An 18,259-nucleotide genomic window follows, 5' to 3' on the forward strand; every position below is an offset into this window, starting at 1 on the left:
GTGATGTGAAAGAGAACTTTATTCTGAAGAGCGATTTCTCTAAATCCAGAAGGATACCCAGTATGTTTTCTAAGCTCATGGATGTTTTGCAAGAGTTATGAGGGATGGCAGAGACTAACTTTACAGTCAAGATTTCTGGGAGTCAATTGGGAGTTTTGGATGAGTAAGAATTGGCATTAAAGTTCTGGATCTGACCCAGAGCAAGTAATGAATCTGTGGGTGAGGCTGACTCTAACAGAGATCTGCACTTCATGACTGATGCACATGGGATTAAGTGCAAAAAACAAAGGGAACTGCCAAAGAGGGCCTCGTGTGGGCTGGAGCAACAGTGCCTTGGGAGATTTTTCATATTGGCTCTAGCAAAAGCTTACTGAGGGTGGAGAGGGAAATGGGTAAGACTGAAGATCACAGGAGATGCACTCTTTCATCATCTCCCTTCTCTCTTCTTTATCTCAACTGCAGTGACAGTCTTTGTACACTTTTGAATCCAAAACTCTTCCTTTTTAAACATCCTGCAAGTGCCAGTGGAGAAAAACTAAGCATTACATAAGAAGCAGGGCATAGGAGTGACACTAGATCTAGCTTGGAAATGATTTTCTTATTTTATCTTCTTATTTTCTTTTTCAAAGCACTGGAAAAACATTTTTTGTTCTGACAGAGGCTAGAAAGTCAAAATCTGAAACATATTGGTGAACCAAAAATCTGGAAAAGAGCAGTAAGGTTAGGGGTCAAGTGCAGCACTTTGTTTAGACGATTTTCAAATGTTTTGGTTTCGTTCTGAATATTTCTAAATGGTTTCTAGCCACTACAATTATCTTAAATTTAGAAAATAGAAGATACTTTGAAAAGTAGAAGTTTGAGCAATTTGGAGGAAGAAGAAACTTCAAACTGGAAGCTTTACAGAAAAACTCCTTTCCTCAGGGAGAAAAATGGTTATAGGGGAATGCCATTGCATTATGTAATCCCCCAAAAAACCTGATCTTCTCTGCCTAACAGCTGTCTCTGGAAAGGGATGGTGTTCAGACCCATACTTCCATGAGTTCACCTTGAGGCAATGTAGCTGGTCTCAGATCTCCCTTTTACTGCCCCAGTCTGTCCCTAGGACTTTCTTTCCTGCTTGTGGAAATGTTTGTGTTGTCTGATAAACACTGAGGAAAACCATATGTGAGCTGGGTTGCATTATGCAATATGGGAGGATGGGTTACTATCTTTCCTTCAACTTGTGAAAGTTTTCCTTTTTGGCCACATCTCAAGGGGGGATATTGCATTGCATTGCATTTCATTTCTGATTGACATTGGATGCTTAAAATTTACTTTATGCAGGCACGGGTTTTATTTGGCTGAAGGAATTCTTATATTACCTGAAATTTCTAGATCAACATGAGCCTGCCAGTGCCAATTCTTGCTTTACAAGCAACTACTAGATCCTAAGGCTGAATTTACAGTCTTATTTCCTTGTAAATGTCAGATGTAATTTTGGGAGAATGTTCAGATATATCCGATACTGATCAACTCACCATTTTCATTAGGATGCAGTCAAACCAGATGCAGCTGAGATCCTTACCCATGCCCTTGAGGAAACCTATTGACAGGGTATGGAGGCAAGCTTTGGAAAGAATAGACATGAAAAAGTATAAATCCTATATTAAAGTTTTATAAGTTTCATTACACAGTGATATTTCAATTACTCTATGGGAGACTTGGATGAAGTCTGTGGATTGGCAACTTTTTGCTCTGCTTTAGTTCAGGCTATTTCCATTTGATTAGAAATAGGAAATCCCTTCAGCTGAAGGGGTAACACTGGACTAATTTGCACTGAAAATTAAGAACCTGAGGAACTTTGCAGTGGTCCCCAGTTCTAGTTAATGTCAGCAAGTTTTGAGGCTCTTTGCCACCTTTTTGGTTATTCCATAGAACAAAGAGTTAGCTCTTGCCAGCCAGGGAAATAACTGTAATCTCATGTTACCCACCAAAACTCTTTATCCAGAGCCCTATGCCTCCAGAGGGGATCCAAACTAGAATTCATTACTGGAAAGATGAGGACAGACTTTTTAGCCTATTTTGATAGGACAAGGACTGATGCTTTTAAATTAAAAAAGGGTAATTTTAGATTGGACGTAAGAGAGAAGCTTTTTACAGTGAGGGTGCTGGAACATTGGCACGCATTGCCCTGAGAATGCTCCATCTCTAGAAACATTCAAAGTCAGATTGGACAGGGCTTTCAGCAACCTGATCTAGCTGAAGATGCCCCTGTCCATTGCAGGGCAGTTGGACTGGACAGGCTTTAAAGGACCCTTCCCACCCAAACCATTCACAATTCTATGAAAAGGGTGAGCCTTAAACCTGTGAGCCTCTTCCTCTGTGTGCTCCCTCCAAGGCAAGTGGAGAGAACATACTAATTCTTTTTTTTTCTTTGAAAATACATGTGGAAAATCCAGTAGCACTGTGATTAAAGAAGTGTGCAGCTAGACATGCTCTGAATCAAGACCAGATTGGTAGTTAGCACCAGGAAAGGATTGGTGTCTTGTGGGGAAGGGTGTTTGACTAAATCCTTCTGACACTCACATTATAATGGAATACTTTTGGTGACTTCAGAGCAGTCTGGATAAAATGACAATAGCATGTTTCTGAAAATTAATTTTCAAATATAATGAATATTAAATATCACTTACTAAAGTACCTCATATGTACTTGCCAGGTTGCAAGCAATAGCCAAATTCAATGTTCTTCCTACCATTGAAGCACAATTATTCTCGAGAAAACTAAGGTACCAAGGGAGTGATATGCCTTACTGCAGGCAGCTGTGAAAGGCAGAGCAAGGCTCTGGAACGAGGAGTGCTGGCCCCTTGTTTTGTATTCATAATGCTCTTTCTCCTGCACTTCACAAGAAATGCACGTTTCAAAATGTGCATTTTCTAACTCCCTGGCCTACAGCTGCAATCTTAAGCACAGCAGAAAGCAAGCTGGAACCTCATAAGGAAATGGTATGCAAGGTCTCACATGCACTGTGCACTCACTTATGAGAGGGCTCAGCAGATCAATTAAACAGACATTTGGTTTCGTTGCTTAGAGTAGCAAAAAGCTGGTTTTCTTTCCCAACCTTTGGTTCAAAGCACTTGACTTTTATCCTCACATCTTCTGTCCTTTAGGAAGGGCCATATGAAATGCTCATTCCTCTCAGTTGTAGGAGTCATGCTTACAGCTGTTCAGTCTCTAATTGTGTGAAGCTGTCCCCAGAAATGCAGCCTCAGAACTGCCTTTTACAGAAGGGAACAATAAGGCTTAATATAGTGCCTGGAGTGATATAGAGTTTGAGGCAGATTGGAGATTAGTACATTGTTTGTTCTGTAAAGGATTTCTTGCTAGGACATTAATAGAAAAGGCTTTACCTAATCATATTGTTCGCAGGCTTGTTTTGTTTTGCTGAGGTGATATGCAAGTCCCTGACAGGCAAAAGGTAGCAAAGTTCAGCTTCCAGTTTTCTATAAACCAAAAAAAATGATCCTTGCAAAGTATTGAGCTTGGCTTGAAACAGATTTTACTAGTGGAGACATTTCTGTTTCTTGCAGCTAATTTCTGACCCTTTCGGCAAAACTACAAGTTATGTTTCTATGCACAGGGGTAAGAAGTCTCTGTGAAAGGGAGAGAGAATGGTGGATGAGGTTCACACATAAATATTGAGAAAAGCTGGACTTAAAAAAAATTTACCAGATTTCACAATACCCACAGTCAGAATGCGAGGGATGGTGACCCCTTGGATCAGAAAGGATTTTTTTTCAGGATCGTCTCTGTTGACTCTTAGTTTGGGTATTTTCCTTCCCTTCCACACGTGACCCTCGTTTTCAGGGTCATGTATGTATTGTATGTATTAAATATTGGGAAATCTGCTTTTTTCAGGGCACACCACTCTCCCCTGCTGCTTTTGCTGCAGCTCTTACAAGGAGCAGGACAGCTTTCTCTGTAGCCCTTCTTTAGCACCTCTTTCCATACAGTTTTGGAGGCCTGTTGAAAGCAGTTCTTTATTCCCCCATCTGCTATTAATTGCCTCTCTCTCATGCTCTCTAACTCCCTCACTGCCCCTCACACACCCCTGCTTCTGGGACAAACTTTGAGAGGAACTTGCACTCCACCAAAGGCATCTATCACCAGTTAAATCCTTCTAGAACATTGCCACTCTTGCTGAATGCAATTTGTTCTTTCCATGCCAAGGTTTTCTTTAGGAAATCCCCCAGATGAATTAAAAATATTGTTCTGCATTTGCTGGGACCTCTGCCCAGTGCTGCTTGCAGTGTACAGGCTGTGCTTGGTGCTACTTGGGTCAAGACAGCTCAGAAAAATCTCATGGCTGGGTATCGGTGCTTCTAAGCCTGTTGGCTTACACACACACACACACTGTGCCTCTCTCTCCTTCAAACAGGAAACTCAACTCAGCATGTGGTGAGTAACCAAATATCAGCAAAACCTTTCTTGTATTTTCTTCAATTCTGTTAAAAAAAAGAAAATTGAGAAGGAGGGGGAAATCCTGTGTTAAAATAAACTCCTGGGTGTAAATAGGTCAGCACAATCAAAAAATCTGGGTGTTTAATGGAGAGATTCTGGCCAGGATTCATTAGCGACTGATGCAGTTTGAAGAAGTGAGTTTTGTGGTGCCTGTAAGTTTTTAAGAAGCTTGGAGGAAGTTAGAAAGATAGCAGATATTTGTGTGGGTATGGGGTCCAGCCTGGGATGAAAGCAGGCACAGCTCTGCTCAAATGCATTGGAGCTGTGTAAGAGTTTTGGCTTTGGCCATAGAAATAACACAGGTACAGGTTAAAAAAGGTCTGATTCATTGCATTTAAGTCCACAGGGATTTGTATGGTTGTCTGCATGGACTCTTTGTTTAGCATACATCTTGCATAACCTGTGATTTATCTATGAGGTCTGAGCTGTGGCAGAGTCAAAGTTCATTTTCTTTACAAGAAAGATATCATACATTGATTCAAAGTTTTCAAGATACAGAGGACACACAAGTCCTTGGGTTAGACTAGCCAAGGGTTAATTACCTTTATCTGCCTGAACATACATCATTCTGCTCACTGCTCCTCATGCTTGGCCTCTGCCCCCCTGGCATGAAGTGGGTTTGGTGTGCCTGTCTCTCCTCAGCCTCACTTGCTCTACTGCCAGCTGTGCTGCTGCAAGGTGAATGCTGCTTTTGTATCTGAGGTGATCAAAACAGAGTAAAAGCTTTGGACAGCCACAGTGCTTCCTGCTCGCTCAGTGTCCAGCCAGAGATGATGGGAAACCAAGCCTGATACCCCCCACTGGGAAAGGACCACAAACAGGAGCATACCTACACAGCCTCCTCTCCTAAAATTTGCAGGTTTGCACAGGGAACATTTCACACATACAGCTATTTGCATTTCATCCTTTGATTTTTAAGGAAAAAAACTTCTAGACAAGATTTTGATATAAGAGCCCTTTATTGTTCAGCTTGAGAGGGTTTTGTGATTGAAATTTCATCTTGGCTGAGGCAGATGCTTACATGGCTAGCCAGAGATCTGGACAACAATAAAGAGCTGAATGTTGACATCAACGTTTGGCCCACTGATCTTACCAAAGAGAAGGTATTTCCTGAATGGGAGACAGCAAGAGCCATGCAGTTCATACAAACTCCCAGCAAGAATATATGATGTTGCTGTTTGCAGAAAATCATTACCAGATTGCACATTGACAGTAGGTGTGTGCAATCCCCGCGGGTGCAATAGGATGGGTGAATAACATCTCTCTGTGGTACATTGCAAAGTCAAGATGATGGCAAGCAAAGACCTTGCTTCACACTTGTTGGTCATGCACCATTCTGCCTTTGTGCTGGGAACGTGCCATGGGAATGGCCATGCCCCCAGGGGCTTGAAGGCTCAGCCTGGAGCCTAGCAAAGGAGAGCTGTAGCAAGGACAATTAAATCTTGGTTGGCCTTCTGCTGCACTCAGCATGGAGGAGGTTTCTCTGTGTTCGTTAACACAGCTCTGATTCATAACCTTGAGTGGAAGGAGGCCAACAAGCACAGCGTGCAATTCCTCTGAGTGGGCTCTTCCAGTGAAGGGGAAGAAAAAACTGTAGCATGCTCTCCCCTGAGCTGCTTGAGAGATGATCTAAGAGTTTCATTAAAATGTCATGCCATTGTAATATCTTTTATAGAGAAGAGTGGGTCATTCACATTGCCAGGGAAGTTAGTATGTTGCTATAGTATTTTACCAAATCCTGGTTTCTGTTGCCTTGGTGGAAAACAGGCTGTGTATTCTGTGAAAAACTAATGTTAAAAGTCCTCCAGCTATTGAGGATGGCATGGGACAACACTTTTTTTCAAACTTTTTCTTCAAAGATCCTCAGAGATGAGTTGTGTCCTGTGGATCAGGTGCTGATCTAATAACTTGGGATCAGATCCTTTTCCCAGCCCAGCAGAACAGGCTTTTGAACTCAGGGTGGTGGTAGGAAAACAGCAATGTATTTCTCAAAGGCAGTCACTTTTTCTGACCATGACTTTTCCAAGACCAGGACCATTATCTTTGTAGATTTGGTAATTTCTCATAAGGGGTTGACTAAGAACTTATGCAAATTCATTTGTGTATGAACTACCTCCTGTGTATGTTCATGAAGGAATTTGCACCTTATATGTGGTGAGTTGTGTGACTTTTTTGATAGGGTTGTTAGAGCTACTCTTCAGAAGGCAAAAACTACAAGACACTGTGGACATGGCTGCCCATAATGTGCTATTTTAGATCCCTACCATGCTCACAAAACAGACCTGACTGGGAAGCAGTGATCTCTGAACTGGGGGAGGCACACACCCTAATTCACTGAGAAAGCTGCTGATGGAATGATTAAAAAAGATTTTGTTTCCTGGCTCTTATATTGTGCTGAAGCTATTCTTCTAGTCATAGCTGAGTTTCAGCCAGCTCCCAGAGATGCATAATATCAGACTTTTCTTCTTCTCCTTCTAAATATCACTTTTTTACAACAATTGAATTCCACTAGTCTGAGAGGGATTTGGGGAAAGCTTTTAATATTCCATATGGCTTTAGGATTCAAAGAATTTCCATGTAATGAAGTATTGTCTTCTGGACTTTTCCTTTTCTGCTTTATACTTAGCAGGCGGTATTCTAACACTAGCAGCTTGGGGCAGTTTAAATTTCATATTAGAACTGTAGGATCTGAACTGAAATCCCAAAGGGAATTTTTATCCCTTTTCTTTTCAGCATGTGTCAATGGGAACAGTTCTCAGAAGGTCAAGAACAAGTGCTGTCCCTAAATATAAAATTCCTTTGGTTATCACAAAAGCAGTGTTCACCACAGGAAGGGACTGGACTTCTGAGAAGGGTGCAAGTTTTGATTTCATAAAGTTTATTTTGCAGAAGGGTTGTGGACAGAGTCTTGGAGACTGGTAAGAATCAGTGAGATATTATCAGCCCACAGCAAGGTTTTATGTTCCAAGGCTCCTGGCATGTAACCTGGGTCCTTCATTTCCATGCTACTGATTCTGACAATATGTTACATAAAAACAAGAGTAAAGAAGAGGTTTTATAACCACATTTTTCATTGTAGACATAAAGCAGATCATGCCGTTTGGTATAAATGGGGCAAGCGTAGCTTATAAAATTTATTTGAGAAGGACCTGACTGCAAGAAAACTTATCTCAACACTCTCATCAGTAATAATGCACTAGTGTTACAGCACCTCTTTTTCATATTGGGGAGCATGAAAAGCCAGTTGGCTTTATTGCACATGGAAAGGCCACCTCATAAATGTGGTGTAATCCTTGTCATGAGGTGTTTTTAAAGGTTCTTGTGGGAACTGTTTGCAGTTTTCTTTTCCACTTTTGTTTTTTAAATTTATTTATAATGAAAATATTAGGGTACCACTGTTATTTTTTTCAAGATTTTTATGGTCTTCTATTTTTTGTAATTCTTCAGTTAACATTATCTAGAAACAATATAGTTTGAAATATTCTTTTCCTTTCTTCTCCTGTTTTCTATCCCGGTTTTCTTCCTCCATCCTCCTCTGCACGTTTTTTTCTCATGTCTGTAAAACCTCATGTAATGGTGGAAAATACCTCTAAGAATAAAGAAATAAAAAGGGAGAAAGACCAGTTACAGGAAAGAAGCCTGGGTCCAGATCCCTGCTCTGCTACACATCTTTCAAGACAACATTATTAAATGATTCTCTGGCCTAGATTGTAAGCACAAATTTGAGCAGGTATTTAAACCCAGACTTATCCAGTGTCCAAATTGTCTGGGAATAGGTTTAAGAGAGCTCCTGAGTAAAGCTGGGAAGAAGCTCAGGCCAGCCTTTAGAGGAGACACATGTCTCGGCCAAGGTTCCCACCATTTGTCAGATACCTTTCAGCCTTCCTGTGGCCACCACACGGCACTGCTGGGACAGATGCTCCCCCCAGGTCACGGCTGGTGCTGGCCCAGGCAGCTGAGTGACAGATGTGTGGACCCCCTTGGGGTCCTGATGTTTTCTCTCCATCAGACTTGGGCTCTCTGTCCTCGTGAGTGAATAGGGACATAAGATTTCCTTGCCTCAAAGCCCTATTTTGAAGAAAGAGTAAGTAAAACCTGGGATGCAGGGAGGTACTGTGTTAGGAAGGGCCACAAAGCAACTGTGACAGCTCGCTGTTGTCAAGGTGGGGGAAATGCTCTGCTGCCATTACCTAGAGGCCCATGGGAGCTGAGATGTTTCTTGAAAGGTTTCTGGGAGGTCCTGCAGGCTGGCTTCATCAAATCCTCATGTTCCTTTATGAAATACAGATGCTGGTGCTTGGAACATTTGCCTCCACCAGTCACTGACACACAGGTGCCATATATCCTGAACCAAACAACTGCACTGCAGCTAGCAGAGGTGGAGGTGGGTCTTGCAGGGCACGTTTTGCCTGACAGGAGCCAGAAGACAATAGGAGGTAGCCCCTACTTCCTTTCCTCCCATTCCTGGGATGAAATGCAAAAGTATGTTTGGAATTTCTTCCTGAGCCAAGCCTCTGTTTGTCAACAGCTTTGTTTTGTTGATGGGGCAAAATATGGAATGGAATATCTTGAAAATTAGCAACTAGAGGGATGGAGCACGATGCAGTGTCTTAGGAAGGCCAGTGCAGGTGGGGCTTAAAATTCCAACACAAGGAGTTCTGCCAGAAGCTGTATTCAAGTGAATTATTCTGTTTAGATTTTCCACAGCATGAAGTTCCTGTAGTGTCAATCTTCATCTATCTGTTTGTTAGAGCCACTTGCAGAATGCCATAGGGAATAAACAGCTCTTAGCTTTTTCTTTGGTGGGGTGAAGCCCAGTGGTGCAGCAGCAGAAGAAGCCTCATCTTGTGCTGAATGCTGCCCTGAGTGTAGGGGTAAGCAGATTCCAATTTATATGCCTCTCAGTGGGCTTTCCTTTCACAACTCTTAAAATTCCAATTTAAACATTACTGTAAGAATTGAGATCAGTTTAAGAAAGTTAATCCATTGTTTGAAAAATCATTGAGACTGTCAATTTCATGTTGTGTGTAGTTATTCAAGTTCTGAAGCCCTGAAAAATAGACCTCACAAGAGAATTGGCAGCTGACCCTTAACTTCAAATGTCATTGCTTTTTTATGCTGCAATATGAGTTATTTTCTGCTTTACAAGCTTATGTCATTCACCCTGCCATGGACTGGATTTTCATATATATTTGTGACAAATTGTACTTGTTCTGGAAAATCCCAGGACTCAAGTGTTTTCTAGGTCTCAACAGCTGTCATCTTTTTCCCAAGGTACTTGAGAAATGTTCTGTGGAGTTGCTGTGAATCACAGATGTTTGTTCTGAAGGATAGGGTTGGTGGTCCAGGGCCATGTGTAAGGGCACCTTGATGAAATTCTACACAGAGGTCAGCTCCAGTGATGCTCAGTGTTAGAAGGAAGCATTTTCCTTACAGTTGCCCATCAGCAGAAAAATGCTAATTGATTTTCTGAAGCCTCAGTCCCAGCCGTAGAGAAAGGCAACAGGAGGTGGAAAAAGGTTTTGTTGTCTTTCCTGGTAGTTAATTTTGCAGTCTCCAAGATCCATCTGCTTACAGGGAGTGGGGGACATTCAGAAAGAACATCTGTGTGTATCCCATGTCATTCCACTTCCCAAGGCAATGGCAAAGACCTTGGCAAGATCCAGGGTTTTCAAACATGAGCCTTTTCTGCAAGTGTTTAGACAGATGGTTTGCTACTGTATGGAGCATCTTCAGGGAATTCACTCCTATTCTCAATGTTGCAATTACTGTAGGCTCAGGGCTGGCTGCCTCCTGCGGAGTTTCTGAACAGTGTTTGTTTTTGCTTGATGAAATTCTGTCTTAGATTTTTTAGTGATTATGCTATATTGTGTTCTGCCAGGCTTTGAAATGGGATCAAATTGCTTTTCCCTCAACATTCACTTGCAAAACATATGTCGGCCAAATCTTGAAGTTCCTACTTGTGTACTGGTCACCCACCGAAAGTCAGTGGGACCTTTGACTGAGTAAGCACTGTGTGAAAACCAAGTGTGAAGGTGGGGGGCATTTCTTGGCTGCAGAATAATAGCTTGCAGCAGCAAATATTTTATTTTCTCTGAAAGAGGTAAATGGGTACACTGATGTTGCCTTTGATGAGATATTTTTAAGACAAGGCTTGCCCAGACCATGGTAAAAGTGGGCACTGGAGCTGAACACTGCTCTCCAGCTTGGCAACATGTTTACTTTTTTAAAGTTGATTCAGTTTGAACCAAACTAAACCCTAAATTCAGTGATATTTCCAGTGATTTGTAGAATCTGCTCACCAAAAAGGACAACTTCTGTTATTTTTCGCTGACAATCTAGCTGTGAAATTGGTAAGAGAATCCAATTCACTGGGCAGTTGTGGAAAACTGACTTCAGATGGATCAAGAATACATGTTTGGGCAACAGTCTTTAAGCTGGGTGTCTTAAAATTAAGCTCTTGTAAGAGAAACATCCACTAGTCTCTAATAGACACAGTCCAGATCATATCCCAACATTTTCACTTGCTATATTATACAAAGCTGAATATAAACTTTGAAATTCTGACCCTTTGTGAAGGTGTTTGCAGGGGTGTCCCTTGGATTTCACAATCAAAGAATACTTTAGGAGCTGCCATAGAACCAGGTTACTATCAGAGACAGCTCTCTTTTTCATAACCAAGCAGACTTGACCACACAGTAAGGATGAAACTCATTGCTGAGAAAATAAATAGCACACATGACTATTTAGATCCTTGAAAAACAAACTCTGTGGTCTTTGCCCTGGTCTGCTGAAGAGGAAGAATTTTCTTTCCTATTCCAAATATTTAGCAATCTCTACACACTGCAGTCACTGTCTTACTGTCTATATTAATTGAAGCAAACAGGGCTGATTTTGTGTTCATGTAGCATATGTGTCTGCTGTAATGTCAGTGAAATTCACATCAGTATTAAACTGGTGTGTTAATGGACTTACGTCTGGATGCTATAAACACTTAGAAGATGTTGGACTCTTTAAAATCGAAATACCTTATTATTATAGTGATTTAATAATTGTAGAAGGCAAGTTTATTTGTGGATAATTTTTTAGATTTTTCAGTTGACTCTAGGGAAATGAACCCTGATTTCTTGCAGATAAGAGGATTTTGTGTGTATGTCTGCATGTGTTCCTGACACATTTTGAATTCATTGGCTGACTTCACCAGATTTGTCAGAGGAGTATAGATGTCTAAGATAAGCAAGCCTCTGAAAGCAGATGGTTAGGTGAAAGCAAATTTTGTTGGGAGGACCTGGCAGTAAGGAAAAGAGCAGAACCAGAGTACACTTTATTAGAAATGAGAGAGTCCATATGGGGCAAAGCCCTTACAGATGTCTCCATTGCAAAAAAAAATTTTAGATAACAAAGTCATTTATCCATGAGACACAAATCTAAAGTAAACTGATTTCATTTATCCTTGTGCTTTTGTTTCTGCAGCACACCTAGTTTTGCATTTAAAAATTGGGATAAGAATAAGAAAACCCCCTTCTCTGGAATAAAACTAAAGAACTTAAATGTATTAGTGAGTATGGATCTTTTTAAAATGAGCAGTGTTCTCTATTAACAGAGAACTGAAAGAGGTTCTGAATAATTGGTATCTAATAATGGTGTGTTGGAGGATACTGGGTAATTGGTATCTTCTGTTCTTCCGTTCTTTGGGCCATTACCTATTTCAAAAATGGGGTTAATGATACTTAAGTGGCTTGGAATGTGTTTTGATGACTGCAAAGAAACTATTCTTGAGAGAAGTGTAAGTATAATCAAATGTAGTTTAAACTCTTGTTTCTTACTACTGTGGCATTAGACTGTAAGATCTTTGAGTTACACATTTTCTTAGTATATGGAAGAATGGTCACTTTAATTAATGTTAAAACCTGAGTAGTCACAAAAGAGTGAGTATCTTATAATGGTCCCCTTTGTACGAATTTATGAACTATAATCTCAAAGATACCATACATACCACATACAGCATAGGAAACATTTTGGTCTAGCTGTTAAACAAGTAAAGTTTGGATGTGACTATATGATCCTGTACAGTGGATGAATGTGGCTGTATGGTCTTACATACAGGAGAGTTTTTGAGCTTTGCTAACTGGATACATATTGGTAAAAGTCATATGAGATATTTCTGTCAGATATTAAAACATAGGGAGGTTTGAGGCTCTATGTTTTATGTCTCTCCAAATCAGTCTAATAATTTCTTTTGTTTGAATAAAAAGTTTAAGGAAAACTTTTTCCAGAGCTAATATTTCTGGAAGCTTTTAAGGAACACATAAAGCTTTGATGACGTCATTAAAAACATTGAAGTTGTGTTTGAGTAAGGGTTTCTGGAAAGGTTTAAACCATGCAACACTCTGTTCAGCTGTAGAGCAAGAGCTGCTGCATGGCTCTGTTGATTCTCCATGTCACTTAAATATGAAGAGTTTTATACCGTAGCCAGAATCCAAACCTAATTTTCTCTGGACCTAAAGCTCAGATGTTATATGGCATAGAAGAGTTAGGGCTGAATATACTCTGAAAGATGTACCAGGGCTTTGTCTCAGCTCTGGTGAGGAGGCCACAGTGCCTTGAATTCTGGGTAAGAAAACTGACTCTTTTTTTAGTATAGGAAAATCATTCTAGCATGTTCTTTAAACAAATTAATCAAATACTGGCCAGATTCCCCACAAATACACATGGTTGCATTAAGGTCAACTGGGGCCCAATTAACTTGTGTATGCTTCCCAGGGTCATCTGATCTTGGCAATTTTCATCATTCCAATAAAATTGGGTTTGATTTCTGGTGCAGAGAGAACAGCTGTGGTTCCAGGTCTTCATCTTTGTCTAATTCCAAGGAGCAGTGTGCAAACAAACTAATCATCTGAGATCTTAGCAATGATCATGGCGAAGTGTGAGTTATGCACATCAGTACCTTGTGCAAGGCAACTAATTAGGAGCAGATGCTTAAGTTTTCTTAATGTTTATATGAGGAGAACAAATTGCCTGCTGGCAGAAATAGCCATCTGTAGAAATGGTGTTCCAACCTCATAATTTTATATGTTCTTCCTGTATTCTAAATTTGCATGTACAAAATGAATTGCAGCTAGAGATATTCAATCAGCAATGGGTCTGAGTGCTTAAGGTCTGGACCATGTCACCCAGCATTTCTATGAGACCATTACAGATTCTGCTGAGGATCTGGTGTCCATGAACCAGTGTTTGTAAAAGAATTATATGTATTTCCTCAAAAGAGAGCATGCACAGAGCATCTCACAAAATCAACAAGGGTAAGAAATGTTAGTCTTCTCTGATTCCCTAGAAAAGTAGTAAGAATTTTCTTGCAAATAAATGTTTCACTTTCCTTTTTTCTGTTCCACTAGATGGGAGAAAATAAATGAGTCATTAAAACATTGGTGTCATGCAAGGGAGTAATGTTCTCAAGGTATGAAAACACATCCATCCCCTCCCCTTTGCAGAATCCAACGTCTTTTAAAAACAATGAATACTAAAGTGTTTAGGGATCCCTTTGTATAAATCATGCATGTTCCGCACAGTGAAAGACCGGCCCATTCCCACAGATGTCAGATGGGACATACAAGCTTGTTTTGGCTGCACTCACCAAATCCTCCTGCTGTGGGCTAGAACGTGTCCCTGCCCCACCTGTGTGCTGCACTGATTGACTGAAAACCAGACTGCGACCACAGCCTGGAGAAGCAATTACTTGTGTCTCAAAATCAGTCTACTGTAGCTTGAAACACTTTCCAAAAGTCCCAGGAGGAGCACTATGGTAGCATTGGGGTAGTTATTGGGAAGGTTATCCTCTGGGGAAATCTTGACCCCACCAGCCAAGCAGCAGGGGAGTGCCTGACTGCCAGCTGTTGCATGCCAAAGACTAAACCAGTTGTCTTCAGCTCACTGGTATTACTGCAACACCGCTGAACTTGCAAGGGAGCCATTGAGTTTGACTCTTATATCAAAGCCACTCTGTTTTGCAAAGCTACTTCTGAACAGAGTTCAATAAGTTAAGGTGGCAAAAAGTGTCTTCTTCAGGCTGGGCTTCAGCAATGATCTGAGTAGTCCAAGACATGGAGATATCCTCCATTTTTGTAGGTAATTTTCTCCAACATCTAAGGGCAGACATGGATTATATTTAAAAAAAAAAAAAAAAAAAAAAAAAAGGCCTTCATTTTTTATGTCTTTGATTTGTCAGCTATTATTCTGTGTTACACTTATCTTTTCTAGATTAAAAGAGCCTGTCAGTGACTAATATATCCTAATATATCCTCTATTTGAGGATATTCTGGCATCAAAACAAAATCACCACTAAATGTTCTTTTTAAGAAGCTGAGTGTGTTCACTTCTTCACATGCCCTGCTACAGGAGAGTATTTGCTGATGACATATTGATGGCTGCAGCCTGTGGACTTCTCCTTCTCTTGATGTTTCTCAAGACCTGTTTTCTCCAGCCCCTAAGCAATTTCTGTGGTTCCTTTCTGTTTCCTTCCTAAATTTATCAATATTTTCTGAAAGGCACGCAGATTTGTAGCACGCAACTATTGCGGATATGGGGAAAATAATTTCTCTCTCACATCTCCTCCACTTGCACTTTGAGCCACGACATTTGCTCTATTTTGCCAGAGGAGTACACTTGGAACTTAGGCTCTGTCACTCGGTGCTCAAATAATTACATTTTTCCTAGGTGTCTTTGTTATTTCTATTAATGTCTGTTTTGTTTAAATGATCCCATCTTAACCATTGATCCAGTTTTTCATGTCTTTATTTTCAGGAAAGTGATATATTAAGGAAAGTGCTTAGTAATGTCCAGGCCAATATCAACGGGGAAGCTACCCCCTGCCCCCTGTCATACCTCAGCTGGTGTTTCTCTGACATTAACAACGTTCTGAAAGAGGCAATTCTCCATTTCTCCAACCATTTAAAACATGGTTTTATGGTGCTAAAGTACATGAAGGGTCCTAGTGTGCCAGACCTTCCTTTAAGAAGAAGGCTGGTCCCCAAGGAGCTTGCAATGAGGTGTACAGGAGTTTGGAAAGCTCTTGCCAACATTACCCAGAGAGTTCAGAGGTTTCCCCAGGCAGACACCACCATCTGCAGCATTGAGGAGATGACTCCTGTTTGTCTGACCTTTGGCTGCAGCTGTCCAAGAGCTACACTGGGCAGCCTGCACAGCTCAGAGCATCCCCAGGCAGCACCAGAAATGCTGCCAGCCCTGGTGGGGATTGTGGTGCTGTGGGAGCCTGCCCAGGAGCACTGAGGTGAGCCTGCAGAAGGTAAGCAGGGTGGTGCTCTCCATGGCTCAGAGCTGCTGGGGTGCTTTCCCTGTGGGTCAGAGCAGTGCTTTTCCATTGATGCTGACTGAGGAGCAACTCAGTGCACACCATCTCTGCATTTAACTAGTATCTCTAGCTACTCTTTTTTGTAGAAATTTTTCTCCTTCATTTTCAAATCTGATCTTGATTTCCTTGGGATGTGTTTCCACTGGGCTTCCAGGGATGTAGATCAGGTCCTTAATTACTCCTTTCATTCTTAACTCTTCTACGACTGAAGATTTTCAAAGCCCTTGGAGAGATCTATTTGCTCGTTTCTCAACTAATTAAATTTTTCCTAGGCACTTTTGACATTTCAGTCTGAAGCACTTTTTTTTTTCCTCGGAAGCAAAGCTATGAGGCAGATTCTCAGGAGATAAGAAGTGCCACACATATATTGAGTCTAAACCAGAAGGTCTTATCCCAGGGCTGAATCTAAACCAATCTTTTCCCTCTCCCATTCTTCAAAGATTCTTTTGCCTGGGAGGGACTTCACAGAAATCAATGGAATTTCACTGGGATATTCAGAAACACAATGATTTCTAGCTGGGAGGACTATCAAATATAGGAAAAATTTGCTAGTTGATGTAGGAACTTGTGAACTTTCAGTCCCTCCAAGTGTTTGAATTGAAAGCAGGTACCCTGCATTACATGTGCCCTGCATCAGCCACATGTAGGTAAGTTGAATGTGGAAATCTCCACGGAAAAACCCATGGCCAGTTTCAAGCAGTTGAGAACAGACTGTTATAAAATCCTATGCCTTAAAATCTCTTGAAAACAGTCAGCAGCATGGATAGAGCTAGTCACAAGCAGAATTTTGAATTAAAGACCTCTAGGAGAGGATGTGTAATTTTTCCACTGTGCTCATAGAATCTCTTAAAAAAACGGTGCTAGTTGTACCAGCACATCTCAATAATTTCCAGTGTTACCTAAAGTCATGTCTTACCAAGCCTGGGAAGGCTCTGCTTTGCAGGCATTAAATTGGCTTCTCTCAGCTGTCTATCCTCATTTTCAGCTAGTTTTTTATTGCATTTCAGGACATTGTGGTTCAGTTTTGTCATGTGTTCCTGTTATTGTTTTAGGCAAATGGAAGAGTTGGCTGTATAAGGGTTTCTGAACTCTGTAAATACAGACATGGCTAAAGAGTGCTAGTTGCTGAAAAGGCCAAGAGGACGAAGACAAGTCAGGGTTAAGTTCATAAGTTGGTTGAGTTTAAAGATCCCATATGTGGGGTTTATGGCACCATGTTTTTCAGTTTTAAAAGATTTTTATTAAGTTTTCACAAAATACAAATGAAAAGTCATAAACAAAACCCAGGATCTTGCTCAGAGGTACCCTGAAATAAATCTGGAGTAACTGCCTTGGTGTCAGGCAATGACTCCAACTTTATGTTGCTGGGGCTAAAAGGAAAGCCTGACCCCATGAGTATTTTCAAACATGCAGTTATAAAGTATGCAATGTTCTCTTAATAATAATTTAGACTAAGAAATTTACAGGCTGACATTCACTAAGCATTGAGTTTAACCAGTGATGTTTTGATTTAAATGCTCTTTTGGATCCACATGTCATAAGAATGGAATGTGTCCAGTGACCCATGCAGACTTTCCTGTGCCTGTTATCAGCACCACAGCCAGTGGTCCCCAGGCAGCAGGAGTTTGTCCTCATGACACCTCAGTCAAACAAGAAATCTTTATATTCTCTGCAGAAACAGAGGTACATGGTGATGAGAGACCTCCTCAGAGTCACCAAGGGCAGCCTGTTGTAGGGTGAAAGTAAAACTCTTATTGACTTCACCATGGCCAAGGTTTTCCAAAGGTCCATCAAGTCTCAGGGAAGTGTTGAGTTGGGGAGGAATCATCAGGGCAGCTACTGTCAAGATGTCAGATTAGGATTTTTTGCTTGGATTCCAAGGAGGACTGAAAAAACTGTGTCATTTTTGCCTTTCCACCTCTGCTGTTCCGTCTGTTCCACTTTAGGAGGAGGTCTGTGTCAGGCACGGGCTACCTTGGCTGATAACACCTCTGCTGCATTTACAGGCCAGGAACTGACCTTTTTTTGTCCTCACTGATCTGGATTTGGTTAGCATTATTTGGGTTTTCCCCCTTATTTCAAAATTGCATCAATACCATCTTCTCTTGAATCCTTGCTGTCTTTTCCTTGACACCAGAGGGATCTACTCTGGTATATTGCAGAGGGTGAGTCTCCCCACAGAGTTAAATTACACACAGAAACTGAACTCCTGTCCTCTTGCAATGAAGGGAAGACTTGGCAGCCAAGCAGGGATTTCACCCAGACACCAGCCCTTTCTTCTGAGTGCTCTGCTCTGCAGGATGTATTCTTTCCATTACAGCCTCTCTCCAGGACTCCACAAGGGCACTGTGAGAAAACCACTCTTGTCTCTTACATCAGATTTAGAGTCTG

The 18,259-nt window shown here is 41.1% G+C and overlaps 1 long non-coding RNA gene across 3 annotated transcripts in view; it reads left to right on the forward strand.

Annotated features, from left to right (window-relative positions):
* Positions 1-3,927: 3,927 nt before the first annotated feature.
* The window catches only part of LOC115495781 (uncharacterized), a 130,178-nt gene continuing 115,846 nt past the window's right edge, over positions 3,928-18,259 (forward strand). The window contains exon 1 of one of the 3 annotated variants that reach the window (XR_012056707.1): positions 3,928-4,437. This is a non-coding gene — a long non-coding RNA (uncharacterized lncRNA). The remainder of the gene's footprint in view (positions 4,438-18,259) is intronic. The other 2 variants (XR_012056708.1, XR_003961105.4) reach the window with 2 other exon arrangements.

The sequence above is a fragment of the Taeniopygia guttata genome, chromosome 6 (genome assembly GCF_048771995.1).
Source record: "Taeniopygia guttata chromosome 6, bTaeGut7.mat, whole genome shotgun sequence".
NCBI lineage: Eukaryota > Metazoa > Chordata > Aves > Passeriformes > Estrildidae > Taeniopygia > Taeniopygia guttata.